The 15,238-nt window shown below is 40.5% G+C and overlaps 1 protein-coding gene and 1 long non-coding RNA gene across 5 annotated transcripts in view; one reads left to right on the top strand and one right to left on the bottom strand.

The window, feature by feature from the left end:
- The window catches only part of VDR (vitamin D receptor), a 128,395-nt gene that overhangs the window by 2,012 nt on the left and 111,145 nt on the right, over positions 1–15,238 (top strand). For 2 of the 4 annotated variants that reach the window (XM_075121454.1, XM_048831816.2), the window contains exon 2: positions 5,172–5,283. The gene's annotated coding sequence lies outside the window, so the exon portion shown is untranslated. Of the gene's footprint in view, positions 1–5,171; positions 5,284–9,332; positions 9,430–15,238 lie in introns of those variants that run through there. The other 2 variants (XM_075121453.1, XM_048831815.2) reach the window with 2 other exon arrangements.
- On the bottom strand, positions 104–9,236 carry LOC142069620 (uncharacterized). Its single transcript, XR_012665548.1, has 2 exons — positions 9,157–9,236; positions 104–603 (listed from the first exon to the last, which is right to left on the bottom strand). It is a non-coding gene; the product is annotated as an uncharacterized LOC142069620 (long non-coding RNA).

Here is a 15,238-nt window from a genome sequence, read left to right on the forward strand (position 1 = left end):
CCGTATGCCCCTCCCTGAGTTGTCTGGGATGTGGGTAAAAGATTAAGGCATCTCTGGACCCCATTGTGACAGGATGGAGTAATTACTAAGTTCTAAGTAAAAATTAGAGGGAGAAATTTATTTTTGGGGCAGGGAGGGAAGGGGGAATGGGTAGGCTGGGTTAGGAGGAGAAGTCTCTGCTTGGGGCAAAGGTGAAGTGTGAAAGGATGATTGCCATCTTCTCCTCTACTGTGGTTTTCTCTCCTTTTGGGGCTATAACTTGCTGATGTAGTAACAGCAAAGTCCTGGTGTCTGATTGTCTTCTGATATTAAAGTAAAGTTCCATAGAAGCCAATTTTCATGAAAAGCCCTCCTAGGGCTTGCTCTGTTCCATGGCTTGCTCTCCTCCCACACTAGATGAGGTCAGTGACTCATCTTCCTTTATGGGCTCAGTTTAAAAAGCTGTAGCGTGTTCAGGAGCATGTGCGTTTCCTTCTGAAGGGGAACTTTGTTCAGAGTTCAACTTTAGTATGGAGTCTACAAAATCCAGTGTAGCTGTTGCCACTCACACATACTCTTCTCTTGCATCTGCAGTACAGTAGGCGTGAGCTGGATCAGTAGGCTCTGGGAGAATGGGATAAAGGCCTTGATAAATACTTTTAAAACAGTACAATCACTAAAGAATATTTAATCTGTCATATGCCAGACACAGAATAATTATGTAAAGTTTAGTCATTTATTGCTCACTTTTTAAAGCCTCTTTTCCCCACCACAATACTGGCAGTTTACACACTGAATCGGAGTTGAAGTTCTTGCTGTGAGTCTAAAGTGCTTGAAGAAAAGGAGTACTTGTGGCACCTTAGAGACTAACAAATTTATTTGAGCATAAGCTTTCGTCAGCTACAGCTCACTTCATCAGATGCATGGAGGGAAAATACAGTGGGGAGATTTTATATACACAGAGAACATGAAACAATGGGTGTTACCATACACACTGCAACAAGAGTGATCAGGTAAGGTGAGCTATTACCAGCAGAGGAGAGAGAAAAAAACAAACCAAAAAAAACAGTAGTCTGTATGGTAACATCCATTGTTTCATGTTCTCTGTGTATATAAAATCTCCCCACTGTATTTTCTACTCCAGGCATCCGATGAAGTGAGCTGTAGCTCACAAAAGCTTATGCTCAAATAAATGTGTTAGGACTTGTGGCACCTTAGAGACTCCTTTTCTTTTCTTTCTGCGGATACAGACTAACACGGCTGCTTCTCTGAAACCTGTTAAAGTGCTCATGTTGTGAGGCAGATTTTCTGTCATTTAGATAGAATGCAGAAAATTCCTAAGTTTTTCTGAAATCTGTCAGCAAACTTGAAATGCAGGAAAGTTCAAGCTAATCTTGTTATGAGACAGTTAAGATTGCTCTAGCAAAAGTTTTAGGAGCGCTACAACTTTGATAGGTTTGTATTTAGAGTACAGTTTGATCATGTTACTCAGATCAGAATGATTTTAACCGAATGCTGTAGACACTTGAGCTGTGTGTTCTAATCATGGCTAGGGAGGATAAATGGTACTGAATACTGTGTCTGTAAAAGTTTACTTAAAATGTATTATGAGCAGTTAGTTTCACACAGATTTCTGTGTGAAACTTTCTCAGTCCTTTTTTAAAGGAGCTTTATAAAATATGAATGAAAACCTATTCTCCTATCCTTTAGCAAATAACTCAAGTATTTGCTTGTCTTTCCCCCACCCCCTAAAAAGCTACTGTCCTCAGATGACAAATATTCTGCAAGGATGCATTTTGTCTGGCTATCTTATAGACAAGGATCTATAGTAGACCGTAAATTCTATGCTTTCATAACTTTCAATTTAAGTTGCCTCACTACCATATGGAATCTGCAACTGCTTCCAGTGTCTTCACCAACAAAAGCCAATGCAAACTCTCACCCTGGTGCTCTGAGGAAGCCACTGCCCCCACCCCCCCGCAAATTTCTAGAACAAATTCTGTCTTGGTCCTAATCTCCAAAAGCTTTCCTATGCTGGGACTTGGCAATTTTGGGACCCCACTTCATTGCCCACCACTCACCCAAGTGATTGTGCTAGATAGGGATTATGCAGTTGGAGAACCCCAAGAAAAGACTGCTTAGAGGTTGACTGAGACCAGTCTTGCTTGTGATCACATCAAGATGTGGAACCATGCAACAGAAGTCCAGATCTACTCTTTCAAAAACAAAATTAAAAACAAACAAATCCTTGAATCATGAGGAGAATTGCTTTCTGTACTGTCTGCTTTTTACTGATTTTTGTGCCTAGATACTAAGGTACTTAAGACAGGTGGCTATATAACATAAGCCTATGCAATATGAGGGATAGCTCAGTGGTTTGAGCATTGGCTTGCTAAACCCAGGGTTGTGAGTTCAATCCTTCAGGGGGCCATTTAGGGATCTAAGGCAAAAATTGGGGATTGGTCCTGCTTTGAGCAGGGGGGTAGACTAGATAACCTCCTGAGGTCCCTTCCAACTCTGATATTCTATGAGCCCTTTTCCATAGATATCAAAGTGCTTTACAATGGAGTCAGCACCATTATCCCCCTTTGCGGGGGGAGGGATAGCTCAGTGGTTTGAGCATTGGGCATTGGCCTGCTAAACCCAGGGTTGTGAGTTCAATCCTTGAAGGGGCCATTTAGGGATCAGGGCAAAAATTGGGGATTGGTCCTGCTTTGAGCAGGGAGTTGGACTAGATGACCTCCTGAAGTCCCTTCCAACCCTGATATTCTATGATTCTAAATTGCAAATATAACTCTGCTACTTGTGGTGAGGTGGCTATTTCTGTCCTTGGTTAAAGTGCTGACTGTGTTTTAAAGCATTTTTATACCTCTGTAACTTTGCCAAAACTAAAACAAGTCACCTGAAACTTCCTGTGACCTTCTGTGAAGAAATGTTGGAATCTTGGGCAGTTGGACAAAGAATGATCAGATAACAAAAAAAACAGAGTTTGCAAAACTTCACTTTGCTGGAAAATCCTGAGCTCAAGGAAAAGATGGAGAATCATGGGATTTAACAGTGAGCTCCATGAATTCTACACAGTTTCCCTTTTTGGATAAACTCTTAATTGTAAATCAAAGAGCACAACATTTTTAGCAAACTGTACAGAAACATCATGTTATCATTAAATAACTGATAACCTCTTGCCACTGCCAAAAAACTTGTGAGAAAGAAGGGCTTTGCCCATGTGGGGTCCAAGGAGATCATTTAATTCTACTTTTCGTGCCTGTCCCCAAACCACCTGAAGTTGGGTGGCCAGGCTGTAAAAATTTCTTTCTTGCAGAGATGGGGGAGGGGATATATCAAGATTATACTACGCTAACCTACTTCTCTATTAGTTTCTGAGAGAGGGATTTGATTTAGTCATCTTATATACAACCCCCCCCCCCTTAGAAATGTATTTCTTTATGTGGAAAATCCCTACAGCAACAGCATTTCACAGTTTGACTGAATGGAGGGAAAATATGGCTCCCAAACACTTTGAAAGAAGGTAGTTTTGATAATACAAGTGACTGATCTGTTGTCAGTGAGAAGGTTATTAACAGCAACTCTGGCATGTGGAAACAGTTTGTACTTGTGGGGAGGAGGGAGGGACTGGTAAACCAGAACACGAATATAAACTGCAAGATAGAAAGGGAACAAAAGTCCAGCTAGATAAGCCAGGTCAAAGACTCTTGTCGGTCTTAAAGTGGTGTGTGGTGGTGTAGTTTTGTTTGTTTGTTTGTTTGTTTTTAATAATTCTGTGGCAAATATGATGACTAAAGGGAGGAAAATTAGAATGCTACTATCTTCTGCTAGAATTAAGCTTATCAGGGCATTCTGGGTCAATTAAGGGTTATTGAGGACATGTTCTGGAATATAGAATGGGTTAGAATAGCTTGGGTGGATGAGGATGGTGGAGCTGCTATGGAGAAGTCTTGGCGAGACTTCTAAAATGAAGCTTCTTAATCACTGGATTCAGCCTGGAAGGCCACGTGAGGGATGTTCTCAGATTCCTGATATGGACACCTGTATCCATCATCTTCTGACTTTGGATGCCTCAGTTTCTTGGTGTCCAATTTGGGCCTGATCTTTCTTTTCCCAATAGTGCTGAGCTTCCAACAACTTCACTTGGAGTTGAGGGTGCTCACAGCCCATGAAAATAGGGCCTGAAGCTGTCTCAAGCTGAACACCCAGAAACTAGAAGCAACTACTTAAAACATGGACCTAAAAATATCCATTGCAGAATGATAAGGGGATGGGGAGACGTTAAGAGTCATACCCGGAAGTCCCACATCCAGTTACCTGTGCTTAATTTGTGTGTGTGTGCATGCGTTTAAAGGCGATTTACACTAGCAGGTGTTACCTAGCAAAAGGTAAATAAGCAAGCCACTGATGATCAGTGGAAAAAATGACACATACCAGTTAATGTTCTTTGCTGTTTAAGACAGACTAATCTGTTTGGTTATATCTAAAGAGAAAAAAGAGGGCTAAAATACTAGATATGCCTAGTGCTTTAAATCCTCCTTGGTTAATATTAGTTGTTATATGGGAGTTTTATTTCTTTGGCCTTTAGCATTTTGTATTAGTATATTCAAATCTGTCAGTTGATATTTCAATCTCTTGTGGCTACGGGGCAGAAAGAAGAGGAGGAAGGGGTTCAAGGCAATCCATTTAATTAGCTGTCAGGTTTCCTTCTTGGTCAGACTAAGATAGATAGATATTTATTACTATATTGTTGAGCCGTGATAATGGCTTGATGTTAAGCTTGATTTCTGTTACTGGCCAGAGACATCCAACATTGTGCCTCTTTTCCTCCATATACAGACTGAGTTCCAACCTTCTGTCATCACCACTTTTCACAGTGATCAAGAGATTGCTACAAGTAGCATCTTACTCTCAATATTTAGGCACCAATTCAGCAAGATATTTAAACAGCGCCATTCAATTCAATGGGGTTGCTCGCATGCTTAAAGATTGGTATGTAGTTAAGTAACTTGCTGAATTGGCTGTAATTCAGAAACACTAGTTTGCTCCACCACACCCATGATATTAATGTTATCATATAAACCTAACCTTGGGAAGTAACTCATGGTTATAGCTTGTTGAAAATGTGGACTAAAAAGCTCACGGAATGACTACCTGAAACATTAATACATGCATCTTGATTCTAGAGACTGCTCACCTTATTGCCAAGATTATATACCCCTTGCCTGGAGTGTCAGGAGGTGCCAACATAAGTCTTTTGTATCTTGACTCTGAAACATTCGTGTTGATAGAACATCGGTAAGTAGCTCTTTAAAATACTTTGTATAGAAGATAGTCTTGCAGAATTACAAATATCAAACAATTACTTTTGTGCTTACGGTACTTTTGGCTTTAAAAGCCAACTCTAAATGTTGTCTCTTACAGAAACAGACATTCAGAAAAATTAGTCACTTCAGCTCAGAAACCTGAATTCTCAGTTACCCTAGAACAGTAGTTCTCAAACTGTGGATCGGGACCCCATTTTAATGGGGTCGCCAGGGTCAGCATTAGACTTGCTGGGACCTGGGGCTGGGGCTGAAGCCGAAGCCTGAGCTCTCGCTCAGGCTCCGGCCCCCTCTCCCCACACTAGGGGCGGCGGGGCTCAGGCTCCGGCCACTTACCCCAGGGTCATGTAGTAATTTTGTTATCTGAAGGGGTCATGGTGCAATGAAATTTGAGAACCCCTACCCTATAAGGTTCTTACATACCACTCTGGCAGCATAAAGAGGCATCACACCCAATTTAAGTCCCTTTCATGCTGCCAGAGCAGGTGAAGGGTGCTTTAGTGTAACTGCATCAGGCACTGAATTTTTAGTAGCTTTTGTTCTAAGGATGCTGGAAGTGAAGTAGTAGTTGATACTTTTTGGTTGCATAGATGGCATCAGAATTTCTTTTGTTGAAAGGTACATGTCTGGCATAAAGGTCTTGCGATGGCTGTAGTGCCTTAGGCTCTGTGTGTACACAGGCTGGAGTCTTTGCAAATCATGTAAAATCAAAACAAAATACATAGTTCCCCCTCCTTCACTGCTTCCGTTTGAATTGTATTCTAGCATAGTTTGTCCTGCTGGCATGAGTGAGGCCAAACCCTATTGCATCATATAGATTGGCCATGCAAACCATGTTAGAAAACAGTCCAGCTGGGATCACTATTGCATTGTGAAACTTTTTTTAACATGGGTTTGAAACATTACCCCAGTGTTACCCTATTCTGTATATGTGTGGGTGAAAAGGTTGCTATGGTCTGTATTCCTGTTTTTACTCCCTATATGTCCAAAAATGAGGCTTTTAAAACAGATCTTTTCTGTGTCTGAGACTTCTAGCATATGACTGTTATAGTGTGTGAGCAAGCTAAGAATTCTGGAAGAGCCATAATATGTGATTAGAGACTACAACTGTGGGTTAGGGCATTGCTAAGTCCTTTCCTATGGAGAGAAGAAAATTTTGTTGCACTAGGACCTTTGAGTTGCATAGTTAGGTGTGTGCTTAACCATCTTAACTTTAAGCAAATGATGGGGCTTAGTCGTCTGTTTTTCCTCTCCCTTCCCCCCCCCCCAACCTTCTATGGCTCACGTGGGATACGATGTGTGACTGAGATACAAGTATTATTCATGTGGGAAGCTCAAAATGCTGTAGGAATCCTTCTCCTGGAGTAAATAACACTTTCTTCCTAGAAACTCAGCTTCTTGATTCTGTATTTCTGATGTAAATAACTTTCAACAATAAAAGTGAAGAAGACACCACATTTATATAGAATGTAGGGAACTTTAGGACTAAAATGGGTAATGCCCATTGAAATGAGGGAAACTTGAGTAGCATGGTGTTTACTTGTTAAGTGAATTTGCTTTCATTTAGCTCTTTCTTTCTTCGTACGAAAAGCTGTGCATTCATGTAAGTATTAGCAGAAATCGTCATCTGTCCTCCATGATTCAGGAACTTGTCTGAGTCTCCTTGTAGATTTCTAAACATCTGATTAGTTTAGGCATGTCCAACTTTCAGGCCTGATCTGCCTACACTTAAAATTTAGGTTGCTATAGCTACTTCACTTGGGGTGTGAAAAATCCACCTCCCTGAGTGATATAGCTATGCTAACCTAATCCCCCAGTGCAGATGCAGCTAGGTTGATGGAAGAATGATTCCATTGACCTAACTACCATCACACAGCAATGTGGTGGACCTACGCTGATGGAAAAATACCTTCTGCAGGTATAAGCTGCTTCTGCACTATGGTGCTGTAGTTATGCTGGTTTAATGACTGTCATGTAGACATGGCCTCAGTCTCTCATTTCTGTAAAAGAGTTGTAGAGTCCATGAATATGCTGACACGGTAGTTGTTTATAAATCTTTATAGTACCATAAATGTAAGCACTTTGCAGAACATAGATAAGACACATTAGCTTGCAGTCTAAATATATATTTGCTTATTTCTATAGTGTATTTTGCTTTCCAATCTCAGAACTGGGGTCATTCACCCAGTTTCTCTGTCCACCAGGTGGTGGTGTGGCTCAGTGGGTAGGGCATCAGACTGGGACTTGAAGACCTGGATTCTATTTCCAGCTCTGCTACTGACTTGCTGGGTGACACAGGTCAAGTCACTTAACTTGTTTGATTCAAATCTTTCATGTGTGAAATGGTAATAACTAATTCCTTTTTGTAAAGCACTTTGAAAGCCTTTATACAGCACCTTTCGTCCATAGATATATTACTATTGTTAATATTGCTGGCCAGAAGGCTGTGTTTTTTAAACTGGGAAGACACTGACTTCAATATTGAATAATAACAAAGTACTATATCATACTGTAGTTTAAATCTTGGCTTACATTAGGAGTACAGAGATCATGCTGGCTAGTTCACATCTGTATTTTGCCTGTTTTGAGGATTTTTTTTTCCAATGTAGTATATCAGTCTTTGCTAGTGAATAGATAGCATGTTGCTTTCCCTGCAATCCTGTGACTTCAAGTGTGGAGCTCTTATCTATATTTATGCTAAAAGTAGCACACTTGTAGTTTTGAACTGTAGTTATCTCAGGCTTGTGTGCTCAGACGTGATTTTTTTTTTCAATTTATTTCTTGTCTGATTATTTCTGACCTTGTCTCCTTCATGTTCCAATATGGCAGAATCTTCTTAATATCCTAGTGGATAGAACTCGGGATTGGGAGTTCATAGAACTCAGTTTCTGTTCCTGTCTGTGGCACTTATCTGCTGGGTGACCTTGATCAAGTCACTTTGCCTCTCTCTTGCTCTTTCTCCTCCTGCTCTTTGTCTGCCTTGTCTACCTGGACTGCATGCTTTTCCAAGGCAGGCACAGTCATTTCCTGTATGTGTTTAGTGCCTACGACAATGGGGCCCCAATCTTGATCCTCTAGGTGCTATTGTGATACTGCTAATAATAATAATTCACACTAATGACCAGGAGATGCATGTGAATTAATTACTTGCTGATATGATAGTTCACGAACATGCAAAGGTTACTACAGTGCAAAAGATACTTTCTTCATTTAAGTAACTGTAGTTTAGCTTTCAGAGTAGCAGCCATGTTAGTCTGTATTTGCAAAAAGAAAAGGAGGACTTGTGGCACCTTTGAGACTAACAAATTTATTTGAGCATAAGCTTTCATGAGCTACAGCTCACTTCATAGTTTAGCTTGTAATTCAAGCCTAGCAAAATGTGAAAATATTTTGAAACTAATGAAATCTTGGTAATACAAAACCTCACAATTGCTCTCTGTTATAAAAGCTTTGAGGTTGGGGAGAGACTATAAAGGACTTGATCACTAATTTTAAACATGTGAAGAGCCCATTCAAGTTAATGGGACTACTCAGGCTTAATGTAAATATGCCCTTTGCGGGGTCAGAGATGGAATGTTCAAGATCGAGCCCAGATTAGTAAGGTTCTCCTCACTTGGTGAATGGGAAGAGGAGCTTTTTGTCTCTAATTTTGACTGAAGTTTTCTCTGCCCTCATGTAAAAACAGGTAGCCTTTCTACCCCAGCCCCAAATGTCTTTGGTCAGGCTGCTTTCTGAGCATAGTGTTCTGTTTCATTGTAAACCGTTCAGATTCTGGAAGTTTGACTTTTTCCTCTAGGAATGGGGCTCTCTTATCAAAACTCATCCCTGGGAAGGGAAAAATAATTACCTGTAATTCTTTTCTCCAAAGGTACATGGTCATAATAGATCCACTTTCACCCACTTGCTTCCTGTGAGTCCTCAGCCGTGTTGCTAGAAAAGGAACTGACAATTGAGGGCTGGGGCATTGTGACTCTCTGCCTTCAAGTCACATGACTGCGGCTCTGCTGAGAGTTTTATATTCTCCGTTTACTAGTTAGCTCCACCAGTCTGTCATTGGAGGCACAGACGTAGCAGTCGGAACCTTTTATAGCTGCATGCTGCCAGAGATCAAGTACTGCAGGTAAAGAACTTTTCCTTTTATCTAGCTTAGTGATTTACCCAATCCTTAGATTCCTCCAAACACCCCCCCCCCCCCCAGTCTTGGTGCTCCAGTTTTGCTAAATTCAGGTGACATTCACTGCATTAAGTGTGATCTTTCTCAATAGTGTTCTTAATGCAGGCAAGAGACAATAGCCTTCTAAAAAAAGTCTTACTGTATTTAAGAATGTTTTAGAAAAAGTTTTCCTAATGACTAATAATTACTAGGTTTAAAAATTATTTACTTCTCTTTATTTTTTATTTCCCTGCATTTTTGCATTACTAAATATTCTACATTGATATAGTGATTTCCCCGTCAAATTAGGAACAAAATTGTTTTTCCTCCCCCTCCCCATAGTTCTGAAGGTCTTAACTTGTCCCTGAGCTATTTATAGCAATTTCAGCAATATTTTCTTGCATAATAAAAAAAATGACTTCTGATTTTTTTCCCCGAAAGATAAGGGCAGTAATGTGACTGTAGTCATAGTTTGTCATGTAGTGTCAACAACTTTATAAGTTACTTGGCACTGAAGCAGATATTAAATAGGTATTATGCTTTCCTTTATATTCTAAGGCTCTCTGGATTCTTTAATCTCTGTTTTTGAGTGCGGGGAACATCAAGAAATGACTTTAAGAAAACTAGAGATGTGTTTAAACCATGATGCATGTTTCTCTTGTTCATTAATGCGGAATTCTTAGTTTACAAGTACAGCTTCTCTTTCCATTCCAATAATCTTTTGTTGTTGTTGTATGCTTTTTGTATTAAATAGCGTCACCATAGTAGGTGGTAAATTTTCAGACAGAGTTTTCTTAAAAACTTAAAAGATCATACTTCAAACAGACAACTGAAAGGTTTGCTTTTTAAGTCCTACTTTCAGACCAGGACTCTAGTACGAGAGATACAAAACCCTGAACTTGTCTCTTTGGACCAGATCCTACAAAAGCTTAAGTACCTGTTTAATTTTACACACTATGAGAAATCTCACTGAAGTCAATAGGATTTTTCAGTGCATAAAGTTAAATGTGAAAATTATTTGTGGTATTTAGGGCGTTGATAAATAAGTGGAGGAGGACCCTCCTTTCAGAGGTCATGGTATCCTCTTGCACAGAGGATACCCCTTCCGGGGAGGGGACCCCAGTTATTATAATCAGACAGGTAATAGTTGTGTTTGTGAATTACTTGCTGCGTGCAAAAGTTGCAGACTTCTCAAGACATCTAGATCGATTTAAGTGCTGGGGAGGAGCTAGTGAATGTGCTACATGCAGGTACCAGTGACCTAGGGAAAGGTAGGACAGAGACCCTGGAGGCCAAATTTAGGCTGCTAGGTAAGAAATTAAAGTCCAAGACGTCCCTGGTAGCAATCTCTGAAATGCTTTTCGTTCCATATAGAGGGCAAGTTAGACAGGCAGAACTGCAGAGTCTTAATGTGTGGATGAGATGATTTTTGGAGGAGGGATTTAGGCTTACTAAGAACTGGGGAACTTTTTAGGAAAGGAGGAACTTCTACAGGAAGGATGGGCTCCACCTAAATAAAAACAGAACCAGTTCAGATTGCTGGTATGTAAAATTGAAAAGGTCCTAGAGGAGTTTTTAAACTGAGGGCTGGGGGGAAGCTGACCAGTACAAAGGAGCAAACAACTCAGAGCGGGATCCCTTGGGGGAGGATTTATTAAAGGGGAAACTCTATATCCTAGTAAAGAGGTGAGGACAGAATTTGATAAAGTACAGATAGGAACTGAAGAGAAACAGTCAAAAATGAGTCCCATTCAGTTACATTGCATGAAGGCAGACCACTAAATATTGACACATTTAATAAGTGCTTGTATAAAAATGCTAGGGAAAAAACTAAGAAGGGTGAACTTCAGTGAATGGTATTAAATGAGGATATTGATACAAAAGGCACCATAGAAACTTGGTGGAACAATTATAATCAATGGGGCACAGTTATACAGGGGAATGACCGACTAGGTTATGCTGATGGAGTGGCACTGTATGTGAAAGAGCATAGAGTCAAATATAGTAAAAATCTTAAGTGAAGATACCATAGAATCTTCATGGATAGAAATTCCCTGCTTGAATATTAAGAATATAGGAGTAGGAATATGCTACTGACCAGGATGGTGATGGTGACCTTGAAATGCGCAGGGGGATGAGAGAATTTACAAAAACAAAAAACACAATAATAATGAGGGATTTCAACTATCCCCCTGTTGATTCCAGACATGTCACTCAAGACGGGATGCAGCGAGAAAATTTCTAGACTCCATAAATGACCGCTTCTTGGAGCGGCTAGTCCTGGAACCCGCAAAGGGAGGGGCAATTCCTGATGTAGTCCTGGAACCCGCAAAGGGAGGGGCAATTCCTGATGTAGTCCTAAGTGCAGCATAGGATCTGATCCAAGAGGTGAATATAGCTGAGCCGCTTGGTAATAGCAACAATAATGTAATTAAATTTAAACATCCTTCTAGAGGGGAAAACACCAAAGAAACCCACCACAGTTGCATTTAATTTCAAAAAGGGGAACTACATTTAAAAAAAAAAAATGAGGAAGCTACTTAAATGGAAATTAAAAGGAACAGTCACAAGGGTGAAATGCCTGCAAGCTGCATGGAAACTATTTTTAAAAACACTGAAATACAGGCTCAGACTAAATGTATACCCCAAATTAAGAATGAAAGCATAAGAGGACCCAAAAAAAAGCCACCATGGCTAAACAGCAGAGTAAAAGAGATGGCTAGAGGCAAAAAGGCATCCTTTTAAAAACTGGAAGTCAAATCCCACTGAGGAAAATAGAAAGGAACATAAACTCTGGCAAGTCAAGTGTAAAAGTATAATAAGGCAGGCCCAAAAAGAATTTTGAAGAGCAGCTAGCAAGAAACACAAAATCTAACCGCAAAAAACTTAAGTACATCTGAAGCAGGAAGCCTGCCAAACAATCAGTGGAGCGACTGGATGATCAGGGTGATAAGGAAGACAAAGCCATTGAAGAGAAGCTAAATGAATTCTTTGCATCCGTCTTCACTGCAGAGGATGTGAGGGAGATTTCCACAGATCTGAGGAACTGTGCCAGATTGAAGTTTCAATAGAGAAGGTTATGGAACAAACTGATAAATTAAACCATAATAAGTCACCTGGACCAGACAGTATTCATCCAAGAGTTCTGAAAGAACTCAAATATGAAATTGCAGAACTACTAACTATGGTATGTAACCTATTGCTTAAAAAGCCTCTGTACCAGATGACTACTGGGTAGCTAATGTAATGCCAGTTTTGTTTTTTTTTAAAGGCTCCAGAGGTGATCCTGGTAATTTACAGGCTCGTAAGCCTAACTTCAGAACCAGGCAAATTGGTTGACGCTACAGTAAAGAACAGTATTATTAGACTGATTATAAAAACTGAATTATATCAGTTGATATAGTGTACTTGGACTTTCAGAAAACACTTGTCAAAGGCTGTCAGTTGTTGTTTCTGTGTGTGTTCTCTCTGCATGGTGCCTGTACAGCATCCTTCGATCAAGTGGCCCAAGGAGTCCACAGACTGTTCAGTGGTGAAGGCACTCAGCCAGGTTTATTCCCGACAAAGCACGGTCTTAGTGCCCTATAAGCGCTCAAGGTACACTTAATACATGTATGCCCATGACAATGGATCAGCTCCGTGAGCGGCAGGACTTTCCGATTTCCCCCTCCCCGCCTTGGCCAGACACCCCCTCTGTGACCCCTCTTTTATACACTGATACAAACATGTTACATATTGCCCCTCTGATTTGGTTAGTTACCATCCTTTACTTTGTACCTGTAGGCTCGATCGAAACATCTCTATCCATCATCCTGATCTTGTCATATTGACAGGGGTCAATGTGTCCCTGTATCATCTTTGTGGGAGTGTGTTTACACCATAACCGTCTATCGGGGTGTTCTGGTGCTACCCTTCTGGAATGTGTTTATGTGAATACTCAGTGCCTAGGAGTGTTTGTGTTTGCAATGCCATTCTTGTTCTAGCCAAGCTCATGTATTGGATAGTGAACCTGCAAGCAGGCATCTACTTTGTAACAGGGCCTGACTTTTGCTCATAGTTTGACTCTTGCTAAGTTTGCTTTATCTCAACAGGGCCTTATGCCAGGTCTCGGGCTCTCTTTCTACTACAAAAAGGTCCCACTCCAAAAGATCATAGAATATCAGGGTTGGAAGGGACCTCAGGAGGTCATCTAGTCCAACCCCCTGCTCAAAGCAGGCACAATCCCCAATTTTTTTTGCCCCAGATCCCTAAATGGCCCCCTCAAGGATTGAACTCACAACCCTGGGTTTAGCAGGCCAATGCTCAAACTACTGAGTTATCCCTCCCCCTTATCTTAAGCAAAATAAGCAGTCATGGGATAAGAGGGAAGGTCCTCTCAAGAATTAAGACGGGAAACAAAGGGAAGGAATAAATGGGCAGCTTTCGCAATGGAAACAGGTAAATAGCAGGGTCCCCCAGGATCTGTACTGGGACCTGTGCTGTTCATTATATTCATAAATGATCTGGAGAAGGGGGTAAACAGTGAGGTGGTAAAGTTTGCAGACTATACAAAATTACTCAAGATAGGGAAGTCCAAAGCTCACTATGAAAAGTTACAAAGGGATCTCACAGAACTGGGTGACAAAATAGCAGAGGAAATTCAATGTTGATGAATGCAAAGTAGTGCACATGGGGAGGTGGAGAATAATGGGGTCTAAATTAGCGATTACCACTCAAGAAAGTGATCTTGGCGTTGTCATCATGGATAGTTCTCTGAAAACATCTGCTCAATATGATCGGCAATCAAAAAAGCTAACAATGTTAGGAACCAGTAGGAAAGGGATAGATAACAGAACAGAAAATATCGTCATGCCACTATATAAATCCGTGGTACACCTTGAATACTGCATTCTGTTCTGATTTGCTCCATCTCAAAAAAGATATATTGGAAAAGGTTCAGAGAATGGCAACACAAATTATTAGGAGGATGGAACATCTTCCGTTTTAGTCCCAGTCATTTTAATCTCTCCTGTTCATTTTAGAAAAGATATAACTAAGGCAGGGATATGATAGAGATCTAGAAAATCATGGTTGGTATAGAGAAAGTGAATAAGGAAGGTTACTTATTACTTCACATAACACATGAACTAGAGGTCACCCAGTGAAATTAATAGGTAGCAGGTTTAAAACAAAAGGAAGTACTTCTTCACACAGTGCACAGTCAGCCTGGGAGACTTGTTGCTCGGGACTATTGAGAAGGCCAAAAGTATAACTGAGTTCAAAAAGATTTAGATATGTTCATGGAGGATAGATCCATCAATGGCTGTTAGCCAGGATGGTCAGGGATGCAACCCCATGCTCTGGGTATCCCTAAACCAGCCCCAGCTTCTGGCAATCAAGAGGATGATGGGATGGGTCACTGAAGTATCTGACACAGGCTACTGCTGGAAGACAGGTTACTGGGCTAGATGTGCCATTGGCCATACTGGATCAGAACATTCTCATGTTCTTAAATTATTTTGAATTTTTTGTTTTAAAATGTTTTTAGATTTGAACATAATTTAAGATTTGAACCCATAGAAATGCTTGTGGGAGTGTACTTGTATCCATGACATCAAGAATAGACTTGACAGATTTTTGAAAACCATGTACAAATGTGTGTTCCACTGTCATATAATATAAAGACATTTGAAAATCTTCCATTTATAAACTACTTAATCTCTGGATTCAAATGTCTTAGATCCTGTATCTAATACAGAGGTGGGCAAACTATGGCCCGCGGGCCACATCCGGCCCA

The sequence above is a fragment of the Caretta caretta genome, chromosome 20, assembly GCF_965140235.1.
Source record: "Caretta caretta isolate rCarCar2 chromosome 20, rCarCar1.hap1, whole genome shotgun sequence".
Lineage (NCBI taxonomy): Eukaryota > Metazoa > Chordata > Testudines > Cheloniidae > Caretta > Caretta caretta.